Here is a 16,857-nt window from a genome sequence, read left to right on the forward strand (position 1 = left end):
TAGTTCGTAGAATAGGTGATATATTCTTGCCACCCTCTACCACCTCAAATCGAGCTTTACCCGTGGAGCTATGCACTGTGTTGTCGTAAGCAAACTCAACCAAGGGCAAATACTGCTCCCATTATGTTTTTGTGAGAAGAAGGCAAGATCAAAGCTCAACAAAGAAATCAGTAGATAGTGTGAGAGTGAAGCACGCCACCCAATGCAATAGACTAAAAGAGTGTAAGATGAAAGTACAAGGTACAACCCTTAAACCTTAGGGTTGTAAGGGGTGCTCACACCAGAACACGGTAAGTGCCCGTAAGTGTGTGCCACAAGCACATACGAAATATTACCTTAAGTCTGGGGGGAAAAACCTCTTCTATCAAGAGTAAAAAGTTTCCCAGTGTCCTACTGATCACAAACACTCCTATGCGAGCATAGGCGTAAGTGAAATACCCAACAAACCCCCTTGGAGTGAAGAGTGATCAAGAGTACAAGGATCATCCGCCACCAAAGGAGATCAAATTCAAAGCACTGCGAAATGCTTCAAATTTGTCACGCGGGAGAGCTTTGGTGAAGATGTCTGCCACATTACTAGTGGTAGGACAATAGACAAGGCTGATATCACCTGCATGTAGCCTCTCTCTGACAAAGTGATGATGTATCTCAATGTTTTTCGTGCGTGTATTAAACACTGGGTTTTGTGCCACTGCAATGGCACTTTGACTGTTAGTGAATAAAGGAGTAGGCTCCGTAACAGATATATCCAGATCAGCTAGCAAGCGTCTAATCCATACACATTCAACTGTGGTAGTGAAAGCTTCCTTGTATTCAACTTTACATGACGATGTGGCAACAATGGATTGTTTCTTGCTAAGCCAAGATATGCAGGATGAGCAACAATTGCCACTAGTGGAGTGACGTGAATCATAATCACCAGCTTAATCAGAATCACTATAAGCATGTAAGTGCAGTGGTCCCCCCTTGGCATAAAGCAATCCAAGAGATCTAGTACCCTGCAAGTATAGTTAGTAAATACCATCTAGGCATTTGTCTTGCCTCCTGACTGTGCATAAGCTCTTGCTGAATTTCAGTTTCAGCACTTTGCTGAATATTCAGGTCAGCCAATGGCTGATTTTCGGCATTTTTCAAAGGAGTAGCTGGCTGAACATTGAGTTCACTTGCTGAAACTCTAGCTGAATCACCAAATGTAATGGGCAGCAGCCCTTCAAATACATCACGGGCAGCCTGATATGTGTCTAAACCAGCCAAGGACAATTCTGATTTTTCATCAAATAGTACATCCCTACTGACAAACACCTTTTTAGAAACAGGATCATAGAGTCTGTAGCCTTTGCTCTCACTGCTATATTCCACAAAAATGCATTTGATAGCCTTGTTATCCAACATTTTTCTGAGTACTTGTGGAATGTGTGCATATGCAAGGCACCCAAAGGTACGAAAGTGTCCAATAGAAGGTTTCCGGCTGTTCCAAGCCTCAAAAGGTGTAATTTACTTCAAAGCTTTGGTGGGGCATTTGTTGAGAACATGGCAAGCACACATGATGGCTTCCATCCAAAAACTGTGTGGCAAGCTCTTTGCGTTCAGCATGCATTTGGCCATCTTCATGAGTGACCGATTCTTCCTCTCTGCAACCCCAGTCTGCTGTGGAGTATAAGCAGTAGTGTACTGATGGACAATGCTCTTCTGCTTCAAAAAAGAATTCAGCATAGAGGACATCTATTCCCCCCTTGGTTCGAACAGAGAGTCTTAATTTTACAACCAGATTGATTTTCAACAAGTGCAATAAAAGCCAGAAATGCATCATACACTTCTGACTTTTTGACCAAAGAGTAGGCCCAACAAAATCGAGTAAAGTCATCAATAAAAGTCACAAAATAGTAACATCTATCCAATGACTTTGTCTGCATAGGCCCACATACATCTGAATGCACTAATTCTAACTTGGCTGTGGCTCTAAAAGCAACATCACGGGGAAACAAAAAGCGATGCATTTTTCCCAAAATACATCCTTTGCACAAGTGCTGAAGAGGTCTCTCCAAAAGAGGTAATTCATCTAGCATCTGTGTACGTTGTAAGAGCATCGCGCTATCATAGTTCACATGTCCCATGCGAGCCAACCATGACTCTGTGTGTAACATAGTAGGAGTTAGAGTAGATGCTAAAGATGCTGACTGATTAAGTGAAAGAGCATCCAACTCATATAACCCATGACATAAAGTGCCAATCAAGACCAAAGTCATGTGTTCCTTATCTCTCACTATGTATCTGTCATCATCAAATGTGACCTGCAATCCAAAACATGCCAAAGAAGAAATAGAGAGCAAATTCTTCTTTATACTTGGCACAAATAAAGCATCCTGTAGGTGGAGAATAGAGCCATCAATGGCTGTGAGCACAATCTCCCCAATATCTTTAACAGGGTATGATGCATTGTTGGCACACTGTACAGACTTGCCAACTGGAGTTGCACCAATAGAAGCAAATAAATCTCTGCGAGATGTAATATGTCTAGAAATATTACTATCTATAAACCAAGCGCTTGCATTCTCAGTAGAGCTAAATGCTGGATCAGCCCAAGAAGTGTCATAACTGCAAGTGTAAAAGCAAAAGTCCCTGTCTGCAACAAAGGATGCGGACTTAGTAGCAGTGGAAGGAGCATTAGAAACAGACATTCCTGACTCCTTGTTTTCCTTGGCGATGCTCTTTCTGCACTCGGTGATGTAGTGGCCTGGCTTCTTGCAATAATGGCATTTGCCCTTTTTGGCTTGCGTACCCCCTTGTTTTTTACTTGCTTGTGATGTGCTAGAAGTCCCAAAACTCTGCGTAGCATTCTTTACTTGGCCGCCTTTGCCTTTCTGTCTAGCCATAAAAGCTTGCTCAGAGACTATGGCATCCACACCACTATTTCTTTTTGTTTGCTCTTTCTCTAGAAGCAAAATGACTAACTGAAGAAAAGTAATTGGTTGTGTGGCAATCCTCATGGTGAGGTTTAAGGCCGTGTGAAAAGCCAAGTACGAAGGAGGTAATGAGTTCAAAGTGGTAGATATTATCTGTGCATCCGAATAGTACTCATCAACATTCATGAGTTGCTCACGCAAGTCGTGAGTTTTGTTCAAGTGATCTTGAATAGAATCATCTTTATCCATTTTCAATGTCTCTAGCTCTTTCTTTAAGAAAGAGATGCGAGTTTCATTTTTGCTTGCAAACATTTGTTCCAAAGTTAGTCAAGCTTCTCGTGAAGAAGGTGCTGAACGAATGTGGGGGATGATTGACCGCTGAATTGCTAAAGCAAATAGCGACATCCCGTGTATCCCATGCTTTTTGAGCTGTTGTTCTTTGGGGAAGTGGTTGAAGTGGAGCACGCTGAGGTTCCCGTTGTGCACGTCCTCCTGGAGGAGTAGTGGAGCCACAACTCTAGGTCTAACTTCTTCTCCACCGACATAACCCCAAAGATTTTTCGCCACAAGTACATTCTTCATCATGAAGAACCAAAGTGAAAAGTATTTCGTTCCAATCTGTCCTCGGATACATAGGTGAAGATATCTCCTCCTTGATTTGCCATGATAATTAATTACCAAAAGAGGCAAAAGAGCAATGTTGAAGTGAGACCAAATTTCAAATCTGAAAATTTTCAGAAATTGCAGGAAATAACTTTTTGCATATAGTATACAGAGGTGCACTCTGTCAAAACTGTCTTTAATGCATGTAATCCAAGGTGCAATTAATGTTTAGCAACAATGTATCATCAAAATTCACAAAATTTCTTGCCCTAGATTGGTTCAAAACAGTCTATTAATGATTGTAACTGCAATACATGTGCCAATGTCCTCAAAAAACATAAAAGCCCCAAACTTTTTGATGAATGTGCCCAGAAATTTGCATCCAATGTGTCCCAAACACGTATCCAGAAGTCTCCTGCTTGCGTAGAAACCCCCTCTTTCAGAAATTTATTTTGGAATTAAAAATTATTTTTTAAAAAACTTAAAAAATTGGCAAGTTGACACGGGCATATGGACAGGCGAGCTGGCGGGCGTCAGAGTTATGGCGAGTTGTCCCGGGTGAACGGGCTGCCTGAGCAAGCTTCGAGCTGCTGCAGAGCGTGGCGTGGTGATTGCTTTCTGTGACTAACGTTACGAGCAATGCCACAGGTGGCTTTTCAGAGATAGGTGATGCTGACGGGCGGCACATAGAATGCGATTGACGGGCGTGACGTCTGGCGGGTGGCGTAGAGAACGCGATTGACGGGCGGCGCAAGGGCTGTGTTTGACAGGTGGCGTTGGAGGACGTTTGCCATAGATGTGCTGCAGAGGCGGGCAGCACTGGCGAGTTGGCGAGCAGGGTGCTGCGTGACTGGCGGGGTGTGTTGTTAGGACGTGGCCACAGCAGCACGTACAACAGACTGGTATGGCGAGCTGGTAGTTAGGGGCAGAGCTGGACTGAGCAAGGAGCTCCCACTGGCTGAGCGGAACAAAACCTTGGCTTAAGTTGAACAGAGCCAATGCTGCTCTGATACCAAATGTTAAAAGAAGGTAGGATCGAAGCTCAGCACAAAAATCAGTAGACATCGTGAGAGTGAAGCACGACACCCAATGCAATAGACTAAAAGAGAGTAAGTTGAAAGTACAAGGTACAACCCTTAAACCTTAGGGTTGTAGGGGGTGTTCACACCCGAATATGATAAGTGCCCGTAAATATGTAACATAGGCACATATGAAAGAAGAGAATAAGTCTGGGGGAAAAAACCTCTTGTACCGAGAGTAAAAAGTGCCCTAGTGTCCTACTGATCACCAACACTCCTATGTGAGCGTAAGCGTAAGTGAAATACCCAACAATTTTGTGGTCTGAAACATAGCATCTCAAAAGATTTAACACTGTGGAATTTACTTCATCTGACTGACCATTTGTTTGTGGATGGAAGGATGATGAGAATCTCAGCGTGATACCCATATTCTCAAGCAACCCCTTGTAAAATATACTGGTCATCCGAGGGTCTCGATCACTAATGATCGACTCTCGTATCCCATGATACTTAAAGATGTGCTGCAAAAATAATCGTGCTACATGATTAGCCTTTATTTTCTTCTTCACCGGAATAAAATGGGCTTGTTTGCTAAACTTACAAATGATAGTCCATATCCCATCATTCCTTGTAGGTGTTTTGGGAAGCTCAAAAATAAAGTCCATTGCAATGCTCTGCCAAGGTATGGAATAGGCAAGGGCTACAACAAACCCGACATCTTTTGTCTATCATGGTTTACCTTTTGACATACGATGCATGTCTTGACAAACTATTCTACGTCATGTCTCAAAGTTGGCAAATAAAAGAAATGCTCGACTGTCTTTGTCATGAGGACATGTATTTTTGAAACCTCACTTAACATGTGGATTAATTTTTAATCACGTGGTTAATTAAATGTTACACATGTGAGGTGCAACTGGAATTAGAGTAAATTTACGAGCTCGGGACTTGAGAAAATCACAGGATGTCAAAGGCAAAAGTTGCTATAAGTTATGTTGCACAGGTACTTGGTGGTATCTGGTATCAGTTGTTGGCCTAGGTCATTCATTTGGCCATAAGCGTCAGTTGATGACACTAGAGAAGTGGCGTTTAATGGTACCTAACACCGATTTGATGGTTAAAGATGGCACAGAGACACTCGGAAATGGAAGTTGCCCAGCCAATTTAATTATTGGCAAGTCAGATTATTTTTCAGGGCATCGAAATAATCATTAGATTAATTTTTAGTATATAAAGACTGAAAATTAATATTTAATTATGAATAATGTTGAAAAAATCATTTTGAAAAGTTGCCACTTGTCAAAAATGCCCATGATGCAAGACTTAAATACGTCTTTAGAGGTTGGAGAGAGGCATTTTTAGTGTATTCAGCCTGCAAGAGAGAGGGAGGAGATGATGCTGGTTTGATTTGCAGCCATTGGAGGAACTTCTAAGGTAGCCAGGGGCTGGAGAAGACCAATCAACATCAGGTGACAACATCTACAGGCTGTTGAGATAGGGCAACAGCAGTAAATGACTGATTTTCTTCAATTCTTTGCATCTACAAGCTGTTATGGCAGGGCAGTAGCTGCATTTGACTGATTTTCAGTCATTCTTCGCAACAAAACTCTGAATTTTCTCTCTCTCTATAGCTTTCTCTCTTAGCTCCTAGCCATTTCACAGCCTTGCTCTGAAGATCTCAGCATTTGGACCCTTGGAGGCTGAGAAATTGCAAATTTCTCTGCTGTAAATCCGAATTTACAGCAGAAATTAGGGTTTAGCAGCAGCCTTGGGAAGCATGCCAGAAATTGGAAGCTCCAAGACTTGGATTTTTCAGGGCTGAAGGTGAATTTTAGCTAAATTCAGGTCGAGGACTAGCCAGCCATTGAGTTTGGGGCATTTCCATGGTCCATGAAGTGGGTGAGGCCAATTAAGTTCCTGAATCAAGGGGCAAAATAGATTGAAGACTTGCTGGTCACTTTGGATAGGAAGAGGAGTTTAGATTGGGAAGGGGATCAAGAGAATCCCATTGTAAATCAATTTTTTCTTCAATAAAGCTAAAGAAATACCGAAAGGGACACCAATTTTGGGGCTAATCGGGTGTGCATTGTCCAAGATCAGTAGATAAATTTGTATTTTTAAATTTGCATTTATTGTTTGCTACTGTAATTAAGTTGTAATCAGGGATTTACCACCCATCCACGGAAGGAAGGCTGGTTACAACCTTGATCATGACATTAATATCTCTGTGTCCTGCACATGGAGGAGCATGACTTTCAGTGAGAACTTTGGGTCTGATATGCTTTGTGACACACACCCATCCATTCATCATCAGAAATCCATCTCTTAGCACAAAGTGCTCATGCCTTTGGCCATTGCAAAGCTCATCATAAACATTAGCAAAGTCCAAGTCAACAACATATTGCTCTTTCATGATATCCAACTCAGTGTGATGAATCATGTTGACGATTGAAATTTGTGGCTTATGTGACAATGCTTCAACCGCAACATTCTTTTTACCATTAATATGTGCAATCCGAAAGTGAAACATATAGAGAAAATTTGCCCATCTCATATTTTTCTCTAATAACTTTCATTGTGTCAGAAAGTATCTCAAAGTTTGATGGTCTATTTGCATTGTAAAATCAGCCCCCAACAAATAATATTTGCATGTAGACAGTGCATGAATTATAACCAAGAGCTCTATTTCATAGATGTGTAAATTCTTTTTTGCACCTTGGAGAATTCAGCTCTCATAAGCCACAAGTCGGCCGTTATGCATAAGAACTACCCTAATGCTATTACCACACGCATCACACTAAACTATGAATGACTTTCTTAGATCAGGCAATACAAGCATATGATTTGAAGTCATCTTTTTCTTCAACTTTTCAAATGTTGAAATTTCCAGTGCTATCCATCTAAATGACACGTTTTTCTTTTGCAAAGCATCCAATGGAGATGGAATTTCAGCAAACTTGCGTACATACTTCTTGTAGTAAGAACATAAACCCAAGAAGTTGCAGATCTTAGGCACATTTCTCGAAGATGGCCATGGTCGTATTGCCTCAACCTTTGCAGGGTCCATGTGAATACCATCAGCTGATACAACATGCTCCAAAAAGTGGATTTCATGCAAGAAGAATTCACTTTTCTTGTCATTAATAACCAGCCTATGCTCACGCAATTCATTGAACACAATGTTCAAGTGTCTTCTATGCTTTGCCTTGTTCTTTAAATAGACAATTATGTTATCAAAGAAAGTGCCCATGAATCCTCTATGTGACTTGAAGATGCAATCCATCATCCGATTAAAAGTGGCAGGAGGATTTGTAAGTCCAAAAGGCATAACAAGAAACTCATACAATCCAAAAGATATCCTGAAAGCTATCTTAAGCACATCTTCTAGTCTAATGCGTATTTGATGATACACACTTTGCAAATCTGTGCAGTCTAATGCGTATCTCATGATATGCACTTTTGAAATCTAAACGGCTGAATATGACCGTCCCTTGTAATCTATCCATAATATCATCGATCTGAGGAATTGGAAAGTGGTTCTTTATCGTGATCTTGTTGTAGAGCACGATAATCAATGCACATATGCCACGAACCATCGTTTTTCTACACCAAAAACATCGGAGAACAAAAAGAAGATGAGCTGGGCTGAATCAACCCTTTTTCTAATAGCTCATTCACCTGACTCATGATCTTCTCGAGCTGCATTGACTCTATATGGTGGCTTATTAGGTGGGCTACTGGATCTATGCCATGATCTTCTGGCCTTTCAGGGGGTAGCTGCCCTAGAAGTGATTGAGAGAAGCAATCAACATACATTTTCAAAAATTACACGCGATCCTTTTCTAACTTAGACATGTTTCCAACATACTCACTATCATCTTTATCCCTAGTAAAAACCAAGTAGACTGAAAGATGATTTTTCATTACTTTAGAAATGGCAGCTGCAGATACAATAGGGACAGATTCATCTTTCAACTTTACATCAAGTGTAAGTACCTCTCCCTTATGCTGAATAGTGATATTTTTTGCATGAGAATCAATGAGTGCATGCATATAGTGACACCATGATATATTAAGCAATACATCACAAGCCTCAAGCAGAGCAATAAAGAACTCTTTGCTGTCTACTTATCCTTGTATATGCAATTGAAGCTTTCCACTAAGCAATGTGACGGGCTTTGCATGGTCTTTACATGCCTGTCCAACTTCCCCCATGGGTTCCATCTCATCCTCTCTAATGCCTAGACGGGCTCCCATGTCAACAGAGATGAAGTTGGCTTGTGTACCATTATCCAAGAAAATCAATGCATGTGGATCCCTAATTTTGCCCCATGCTTTGCAAAACTTAGTAGCACCATCATTGGGCTGATCACTAACAACATTGGGTACCAATCCCATTGATGTTTTGGGCTTTTTTACTTTAGAATCTTCGTGATTTTTTTATTTTCCAGCTTGCTGCCTATTGGGATAATCCCTTGCAATGTGACCCTCCTATTCACAAATAAAACATTTATTTGTAGCCATCAAGTCCCTATGTTGTGCCAATGTTTTTGAGCCCTTTCTCTGCTATTTTGGCCTCTTTTCAAGCTGATTTTAAAATTTGCCCTTTTTCTCAACCCTAAACAACTTTTTATTTGGCTTTCCCCCACTCTCTAGGAAGCTCGAATCCTTCCCACGTAGCAAAGCATCGGCTGTAGTAGTAGTAGTCTCTATGAGTTGAGACATGGTAGACACGGTGGATTTAATGCAAAAATCCCTAATTCCTTGGGCAGCCCACAAACATATTTTTCCACTTGCTCATGAAGGGGTACGGGGTGATTAGAAGTAATGGGGAGCGATGCATCCCAAAACTTATTATATTACTCCAAATTCTTACATTTCTTAGCATCTAACTTATTCCAAGCTTTCATGATGTTCATCTCAAAGGTACTTGTCAACCAATTCGATGCAAATATTTGCTTGAATTGTATCCATGTTGATGGTGCTCTACCTTGCATCAAAAGAGCGGACCACTATTGTAATGCATTTCCTTTCAAGAAGGTGGTTGCCTTTCAAATCTTCGAGGACTCAGTGAAGTTCCCCCTTGATTAGACTACATCAAATTGCTGAATGAAAGTCAAAGCTTTCAGCCTATTTTGTGCACCACTGAAGGACTTAAACTTCACTGCTTTTGCACCCTCATCATAGTCTTTTGCTGCCTCTTTGGGTGTCAAGTTGTCATACACTTGCTGGATACCATACGGATTTATGCCATACGTTCTTATATATGGTCTTTTTTCAACATAGCATGAAAAATCGTGCTTCCATCAAAGTATCCTGGCTGCCTCATCATAGCATGCATGCCCGGCTGTCCAAAATCCATAAGATTGGCACTTGCATGAAGGCATTCCTTGCCCCGTAGTAGGCACCAATTGTTATATTTCATTAGTATCTTTGGCAGCTTCAAATGAAGGGTTTGGCATTATCTTCTGTGCACCTTGCTGCCTTGAAGGTGTAGAAGATCTCTTAAGAACTTCTTCTTCTTGCCTTTGCTATCCTTCTTCGGAGCATTTAAAAATTAGGTAAATTGAGAATCCATTGCCAATTCACCAAAGAGATTTGCTGCTGTCCTCATCTGATTCTTGAATTGGTCATCAAATTCCTCTTCACTTCGCTAGTCATCAGCCCTCTTATACCTTGAAGGCCGTGCATCTTGCCCAACAATAACATTTTTCAGCTTGTTGTCCATGGTTTGAGCCTTGTTCAAGGTCAGGCGTTGCATTTTGTTCATTTCCATGTGAATGTTCATATTGAGAGATATCATCACTGCTTGAGTCCATCTCAGTGTATGAAGACATATTGCTGTAATTTCTTAGTTGAGAGTAAAAATCAGCACTAGCACAAAGCTTTGGCTTGCAATCAGGCGTCTCGGGCCCACCAAATCAAGGGATTGAGTGGTATCTTGGCAATGGAACCATGAAACCAGCCTTTCTTCTGTGGATGGGAAGTAATTCCCTGATTACAACCTAGTTACAGCAGCAACATTTATTACAAAAGTGAGAAATACAAATGAACTTACAATCTTGGACAGTGGACATCTTGTTGACCGTAAAACTGACGTCCCTTTCGGTATTTCTTTAACTTAATTGAAGAAGAAGTTGATATACAATAGGATTTTCCCAATCCCTTTCGGTATTCCAACTCCCCTTGCTTTCCAAAATGACCAGCAAGTCTTCAATCTGATTTGCCCCTTAATTTAGGTAGTCAATTGGCCTTCACCCACTTTGACGGAGATGGTAAATGCCCCAAATTCATTGATTTGCTAGTCCCTCCACTTGAATTTGATTGAAAACAGTTTCAGCCCTGTTGAATCCAAGTCTCAGAGCTTGGAATTTTTGGCACGCTTCCCGAAGCTAGATCCTAATTTCTGCTACACATTAGGGTTTATAGTAGAGAAATTTGAAATTTCTCAGCCGTTGGTAATCTCAATGCTGTAATATTTAGAGCAAGGCATGGAGATAAGAGAGAATACTGAGGAGAGAGAAAATTTAGAGTTTCTTCACGAAGAACTGAAGAAAATCAATCATTTATTGCTGTTGCCGTGTCTCAATAGCCTGTAGATGTTGTCACCTGCTGTTGATTGGTCTTCTCTTGCCCCTGGCTGCCTCAAAAGGTCCTCCAATGGTTGCAAATCAAACCGGCATCATTTTCTTCCTCTCTCTTGCAGACTGAATGCACTAATAATGTCTCTCTTCAACATCTAAAGATACTTTCAGTCTTGTATGGGCATTTTTGACAAGTGGAAGCCTTCCCAAACGGTTTTTTCGAGCATTATCCATAATTAAATATCAACTTTCAGTCTTTAAATATTGAAAATTAATCTAATAATTATTTTGGTGCTTAGAAAAATAATTTGGTAGACCAATAATTAAATTGGCTAGGCAACTTTCATTCCCGAGTGTCTGTGTGCCATGTTTGACCAGCAGATTAGCGTTAGGTACCATTAAACACCACTTCTATAGTGTCACCAAAACAACTGACACTTATGGCCAAATGAATAACCTAGGCCAACAACTAACACCAGATACCACCAAGTACTTGTGCAGCATAACTTATAGCAACTTTTGTCTTTGACATCCCATGATTTCCTTAAGTCTCGGGCTTGTAAATTTGCTCTAACCCTAGTTACATCTCACATGTGCAACATTTACTTGACCATGTTATTAAAAATTAATCCATACGTTGAGTGAGGTTTCAAAAATACTTGTCCTCATGACACTGTGACCATTGAGGACTCTTCCACAAGTTCAATTCTTTGGACATATACATAGAACAATAGGCTTTATAAGCTCACCACCTTTGCTGCCGAGACTTCCCACAAGTTGGGGCTGCTTTGGAATGCTCGTTATGGGCAACTGAATTTTGACTCCATTAAACACACTTCTTGAAAGAAAGTGGAGGGACTTCTAGATTTTTTCCTCCATTCACACTTTATGCCCTACTTGCTTACTTGGCAAGCAACTTAGGAAGCCTCATCCATAGGTTGCTTCTCGCAAGGCTACTATACTTGAGTTGGTGCATACCGACTTATGCTACCCTATAATAGGGTCTCTATTGGGAAGGCCGAATATCTAATGCTTATTGTTGATGGAGTATTCTCATCCTAACATACCATCTAAGAATGGTATAGTGGAGCATGCCAACAAGACCATCCTTGAGATGCCCCATTTGATGTTGGAGCATTGACTTTGGGATAAGGCGGTTGCTACAATGGTATACATTTGTAGCATGTCTATGATTTCAACATTACAGGACATGACTCCATATGAGACTTTCTTTGGAAAGAAGCCTATCATGTCTCCTGTTCGCATAGTTGGTTTCGATACCTATATCCATATGGACAAGAAGAAGCGGGGCAAACTTGACCTGAAGTCAAAATAGTTTATCTTCATTGGTCATAGCAAGACCACAAAGGGCTATAGACTCTATGACCCAAAGAAAAGAAAGATTGAGGTGACTAGGGATGTGGTATTTGATGAGGGTTGTGGCCTTTGATGATTTGATTGATGGTGCTTTTATTGCTTGTGGTTCTTTATCATTGAGAGAACCCCCCTTTCCTAGGTTCCGGATTTTCCCCTGATTCGCGCTTATGCCCTAGCTACTTACGGGGCATGCAACATAGGCAGCCTCATCCAAAAGTTTCTTCTTGTAGGGTTACTACTCTACTTGTGTTGGTGTAGATTGACTTGTGTAGCCCTATGATAGGGTCTCCATTGGGAAGGTCAAATATCTAATGCTTACTGTCGATGGATTTAGTAGGTATGTGTGGCCGTATTTTATGGAGAAGAAGAGTGAGGCCTACTTCAACTTTTGTGATTGGAAGGTAAACTTCTTTCAAGGTTCATGGTGTAAGAGTAGATCATGTTGGAGAGTTTTACTCCAAGATTTTTAATAAGTTTTGCAAAGAGCATGGGATTCGGTGGAGTATTCTCATTTGAACCTGCCATCTGAGAATGGTGTGGTGGAGCACACCAACAAAACCATGCTTGAGATGGCCTTTTTGATGTTGGAGCATGGAAGTCTTTCTTATTTCCTTTGGGATGAGGCAATTTCTACAATGGTATATATCCGCAACATGTCTCCAACTTTGACATCATAGGACATGACTTCATATGAGACTTTCTTTGGGAAGGAGCCTTTCCAGTCTCATTTTATATCTTTGGCTCCAATACCTATGTCCATGTGGACAAGAAGAAATGGCGTAGGCTTGACCTAAAGTCAATGAAGTTTACCTTCGTTGGTTATAGTAAGATCATGAAGGTTTATAAAGAAAAGAAAGATTGAGGTATTCGATGAGGGTTGCGGCCTTTGATGATTCGATTGATGGTGCTTCTATTGTTGGTGGTTCTGTAAAGAAATACCCTAACACAAAAACATAAACAGAAACCATACGACCATAGTTACCAGGAACGGGGAACGTGAACGGGAACGGGAGCGGAACGGGGGGAATGCCTAGGATTGGGGAACGGGAATGGGGGGAACGGCATATACATACCTATAAAATTCAGTCAACACATTGGAAATGCCCCAAATTTGGGGACATTGCAGCCAATGCCATGCCCCAAATCCTTGCTGAAAAAGCCCCAAATTTGGGACAATGCTTGATTTGAAATACCCCAAAATTGGGGACATTGCAGCCAAGTCCAATGCCCCACATCTTTGCTGAAAAAGCCCCAAAATTTGGGCAATCCTTTTGGAGACATTGCAGCCAATTCCATCCCCCAAATCCTTGCTCAAAAAGCCCCAAATTTGGGGCAATGCTTGATCTGAAATGCCCTAAAATTGAAAATATTGCAACCAAGACCAATGCTCCAAATCCTTACTGAAAAAGCCCCAAATTTGGAGCAACCTCTGATTTGAAATGCCCCAAATTTTGGGACAGTGCAGTCTATTCCACGGAATGGCCGTTCCAAACAAGAAACGACTGTTGGAACGGCCCGAAACGGGGTTGGAATGGGCAAGAACGGGGCAGGGAACGGATAGGAACGTTTCATGGGCGTTTCGTTGGTAGACACATGCTGGAACATGTTAATCCTTTTCTTAGGCCCGAAACGGGCGTTCCCTTTTTCTATGCGTACGACAAAGCATAGACTGATAAAAGAACACATAGCCATTCTCATGTGGACCATGCATGACTTTTCGCGATTCGGGGAGTACTCAGGTGAGTAGGCTTTCATTCTCGTTGGTGATATCTAACATATCTCGTTCAAGTTTGTGTTGACTAAATAGGGGTGTTGGGATAGGTCTGGTTACCTCAGGTCATCGTGCATGTCCATTGTATGGGCCACAGTTAGTAAACTTCTGAAGGTCATGAACCATGAAGAAGATGGTATATCATCAAGGACACGCAAACACACTATGTAGTGAATGAATACTGTATCTCGAACTCCCATATCTCAAGGATCAGGGCAAGGGTAATGAGTTGGACAGCTTGTCGTACTGTGAACGGATCCTGAATTACAGCAAGGCAGTCTCCGGATGTTGAACACAAGCAAACGCAGCAGTGAGAAGTTGAAGCTGATGCAAATAGCAACAAGGAGAGAGAAAGACTAAAAATGCAGGCAAGACAGCCTGCAGGAGAGAGAAAGATTAAAAACGTAGACTGCAGGAGCGAGAAAGACTAAAAACGCAGACAAGACAGCTTGCAGGAGAGAGAAAGACTAAAACGCAGACAGCAGGACTGTGATGACGTGGGAGGTTGTATGGTAGCAGGTCTGCACAGGAACAATAGTCGCCTGGTTGGAATCAGCTCCAAACTGTGTGAAGAGGGCTGGAAATCAGGCGCCAACTGATGGAGACAGCAATGGACAGCTTCGGCTGAGATGTTCTCCGCGAACGGGGTGTGGGCAGCAAGTTGAAACACTTGAAATCTGCAAAAACGAGATTAAGGGCTGAATGGAGACAACATATGTATTTATAGAAAATTTGGGCCCTCCTAAGTGGGTTTGTGCTTATGGGACACTGAAACTCTCTAGGATCGCGTTTCTTTTAAATAAACAAGGTTCCTTCATTAATTAAGCATGTTTTGGGGCTGTTCAAGTAAAGCTAATGCATTTTAAGCTCAACACCTCCTCTCAGGCCCAACAACGGTGCCACGAGAATAGAGGCTAGCCAAGCCCTTTCTTGGTTTATCTTTTATCCCAAGGCATCCCATCCCAAAGCAGCCAGAGCATTGGACAAAGGGGACGCGTCGGCTGCCCGGTGCCTACTAAGACTACAAAGGCGATGATTATCTTACCAAGGGAGCCCAAGTGATCACCCCAGAGAGGACAAGGCATCGGACAAAGGGTGCACGTCGGCTGCTGAGTGGCCTACCAAGCCCTTCAAAAGGCGGATGGAATCAACTATGGATTTTTTTTGGGATTTTTTTTTGGAGGGCTTTTTAGGTTTGATAGATTTAGCATTAAGTGAGGATTTCAAATAAGTTTTCGTCCTATTGAGTATCCGTGCCCCAAACGGGAGAGTGATAAGGGATGGGACCTGAGACGTTCACAAAACAAGCATACTATCTCTACCATTACTAGGTGTGGATGACGAAGAAAATGGCTAAGGTGTGTGTATAGAAAATATGTCAAGCAAGCAAGACAAGCAAAGCAAGCAAGTAAGGTGGGAAAGAGTGCCTTGGAGACTGCCATGTACAATGCCACGAATATGGTGGATCCTAGAGTCGACCACTCCAAACAACCGAAAAGAGATAAATGCGCACAGATGCATGTTGACATGAACAAAATGCCAATGCATGGGGTAATGCAAAGGGAGATGCAAGATATCGTGCTCATGCAATATGCTATGCAACGGTGCCACTGGGACAGTGCCCTTGCAGGTGAATTGTTCACTTATCCAAGTGCTCTTTTACAATCATGTCATCCTGACAATGTGGGTGAAGTTACAAATGCCCATAATACAATACAAAAGTATAAGTGAATGTAATGTCTAAAAAACTGTAAGCATTATCTCTGTCACGATCAAGAGTAGTAGCGGCCCTCTCTTAAACTGGAAGGGAAAGCAAGAGGGAAGCACTCTCTTCCCGTCAAGTTGAAGAAGTAGGGGAGGTTGTACCCAAGTCAATCCTGGGTAGCAGGTACTGAAGAACCGGCCAGTTGACCACTTTGGTTAAGATATCTGCAAATTATTTGATGAAGGCACAAACTCTAGGCGAATAGTGCCTAGCTCAACTTGCTCTCTGGAAAAGTAGAAGTGGACTCCCATATGCCGTGTCCATGGTGTGATGATTGGATTGTCCACAAGGGCAATGGCACTCTGGTTGTCGCAATAGACAACTGTGGAAGAGTCACATGGAAAATGAAGCGCCGCAAGTAAATTCCTCAGATAGATGGCCTCGGTGGTGCTATCGAAGAGAGCCCGGTACTCAGCCTCGGCTATGGAAGCCGCCACCGTCTCTTGCTTACGGTTGGACCAAGAAATGAGAGCCGTGCCCAAGGTAAAGAGGTAGCTGCCATGGGAATGCCGGGTGTCAGGATCTCCTACCCAATCAGAATCAGTGTACCCTTGCAAACATAAACCAAAACCATATATCAAGCCATAAGAAAAAGTATACCGCAAATAATGCAACACACGAAGACATGCAATCCAATGTGACATCCTAGGTGCTGTGAAATACTGACTGAGTAAGCTAAATTTGGCCTAGTGCGAATTAACCAAAGAAGTTTTCCTACAATAGAACGATAGGTATGTTCATCGAAGGGTTGTCTTAGGGTATCCTTCGACAAGTGGATAGTAGGATCTAGAGGTGTGGCCACTGGCCGTGTCTGATCCGGAGTGTATTGTTACAT

The sequence above is a fragment of the Lygodium microphyllum genome, chromosome 22, assembly GCF_053477565.2.
Source record: "Lygodium microphyllum isolate KBCC chromosome 22, Lygodium_microphyllum_v1.1.10, whole genome shotgun sequence".
NCBI lineage: Eukaryota > Viridiplantae > Streptophyta > Polypodiopsida > Schizaeales > Lygodiaceae > Lygodium > Lygodium microphyllum.